The following is a 2,519-nucleotide window of genomic DNA, read 5'->3' as shown; positions in this document are numbered from 1 at the left end:
GAGGGTTGCGATCCATTGCCGGACACGGAAAAAGACAAAAGACAAAAAAAAAAAAAAAGCTGTGGATAAAATGAAATCTAAAGGTGGCGTATTTCAGATGAATGGGCCCTTCATAGGTGAACAAAGGCCAGAGAATGCTTCCGTACCTAGAAATGAAATCTAAAGGTGGAGTATTTCAGATGAATGGGCCCTTCATAGGTGAACAAAGGCCAGAGAATGCTTCCGTACCTAGGACCCGTTGCTAAGGTTGGTGGCAGAACAAGAGAGGAGCAAACTTGCTGATGATGGATAGACTTAGCTGGGATAAGGTGAAACCAGTGGAACTTTTGGCTTGCATGTAAGCTGGTGTATCTGATTTGAATCTGAAAGGCTACCAAAACAAAGATAGTCCTCTCTACTTGTCAATCTTTCTTTGTATTGTGTCTCTCCCCCCACCCCCCAAGTGCTCCACAACCACATCATAAATGTAATAAATAAATAAATAAATAAATAAACACACACACGAAAAAGAAAGAAAAATGGGCAAAAGGAATATAAGGAAATACAAGTGGAACTTGAACATGTGGAAGGATGCTCAAACTTTTTCATAATAAAAGAAATGCCAATTTAAACTACACCAAAGTATCAGTTTTCACTCATTTGACTGGTAATATCCAAATGCATAATAACACATGATGTTAGGAAGACTGTGAGGAGTATCTATGGAAATTATGAATGTATATATATCCTATGATTCAACAATTACATTTTTAGGAATGTGCCCTACCAATATGCTCAATGTTGTAAAAGTTGCTCTTTGTAAAATTGATTATAATGACAAAGGATTGGAAACACATGTTTATCAGTAGATTACTGGTCAAATAAAATATGGTTCCTCCATAATTTGGAATGATATGCAGCTGAAAAATTAAAGAGACTATTAAAGATCGCTATGCTTTAACTTTATGGTAAGAACATAAGGGTCAGAAAAAGATGTCTTTAGCATGCTAGCATTTGTATAAAAGGAAGGAAAAAAACATATCTTTATTGGTTATGCACAAAAATTTTATAAAAATATAGACAAGAACTTACTAATAGTAGTTATTGTGCGGTGCAGGTGGACTTATTGGAACTGAGTGATGAGGTACACGGTAGGAGGGACAATATTTTGATATATTTTTAATATAATTTGCTTTTGACTATGTGAATAAATTATTCAAGAGAAAATAAACAACAAAGAACAATTAGATCTGTATCTATTGAAATAGCCATGTTGTGTCCGGTAACAAAAGCAAGTTATAAATAACATGTATAGGGTGATTTCAATATAGTAAAAAGTGTGAGAGTGGGGGAGGGGGGCTTATGTTTCTCTTTATGGGTGTAAAGAAAGACATATGTGCATTCATATGAAATTTTAACACTAGTTACTTAAGGGGTGTAGATGGATATTATTAACTCTTCATATGTCTTTGGATTGTTTCACTTATTAAAAACAACAAATATTGCTTTTGATTTCTAAAAAAGAGATAACCAAAACTTTTTAAATAAATGAAAACATTTTTTATCCTTATGTTTTGCCACAACTAAAAATGAAATTTGTACAAATGTGAAGAAATGAAAACATTTTATTTTATAGGTTGTCATTATATGGGTATACGATCCAGAAAATGCAAATCCTGATGAGTTGCTGTGGCAGGCAGAAGGACCTTCACTAGTAGGTGGAAACGTTATTATTATTATATTATTGCTGCCTTTGTTTTTTAAGGGCTGTGAATAATTTATAATCAGCACATAGGATTTTAGGCTGCCCAGAGCTAACTAAATACATGTTCATTATCCACTTAAGTTTAGTTCAGCCATTGTACTGATTTTGAACTTGTGCTTGATCTCATCAATAAGCAAAATATCAGCAACGTCATCTTCAGTATGAGAAGGATGATTTGAAATTGGCTCATCCATTGGAAAGGAAGATATGCTCATGTAAGAATGGGAGAGCACCTTAGGTATACAAGGAAAATATCTCAACACAATAAAAGCCACTTATGACAAACCCACTGCCAATATCATCCTGAATGGGGAAAAGCTGAAAACTTTTCCCTTAAGAACAGGAACAACAGGGATACCCACTCTCACCACTCCTATTTAATATGGTATTAGAAGTATCAGCCAGAGCAATCAGGCAAGAGAAAGAAATGAAGGGCATCTAAATTGGAAAAGACAAGGTCAAACTGTCCCTATTTGCAGATGGTATGATCCTATATATAGAAAAACCTAGGGACTCTACAAAAAAGACTCTGAGCTGATAGACAATTTTGGTAAACTTTCAGGGTACAAAGCTACATTCAAACATTGTAGCATTTTTATACTCTCATAATGAACTAATGTAAAGTAAGCCCATTTACAATAGCCACCATAAAAATAAAATGCCTAGGAGTAAATTTAACCAAGGAGGTGAAAGATCTCTACAATGAGAACTGCAAATCACTGCTGACAGAAATTAAAGGAGACACAAAAAGATGGAAAGACATTCCATGCTCTTG

The 2,519-nt window shown here is 34.5% G+C and overlaps 1 long non-coding RNA gene across 1 annotated transcript in view; it reads left to right on the top strand.

Moving 5' to 3' along the window:
* The window catches only part of LOC103609311, a 22,877-nt gene extending 21,204 nt beyond the window's left edge, over nucleotides 1–1,673 (top strand). Inside the window, exon 3 of the long non-coding RNA XR_552118.1 lies at nucleotides 1,616–1,673. This is a non-coding gene — a long non-coding RNA (uncharacterized LOC103609311). The remainder of the gene's footprint in view (nucleotides 1–1,615) is intronic.
* Nucleotides 1,674–2,519: the final 846 nt, after the last annotated feature.

Source organism: Galeopterus variegatus, unplaced genomic scaffold, assembly GCF_000696425.1.
Source record: "Galeopterus variegatus unplaced genomic scaffold, G_variegatus-3.0.2 Scaffold9458, whole genome shotgun sequence".
Classification (NCBI taxonomy): Eukaryota; Metazoa; Chordata; class Mammalia; order Dermoptera; family Cynocephalidae; genus Galeopterus; species Galeopterus variegatus.
This window is presented reverse-complemented; position numbering and strand designations above follow the sequence as displayed.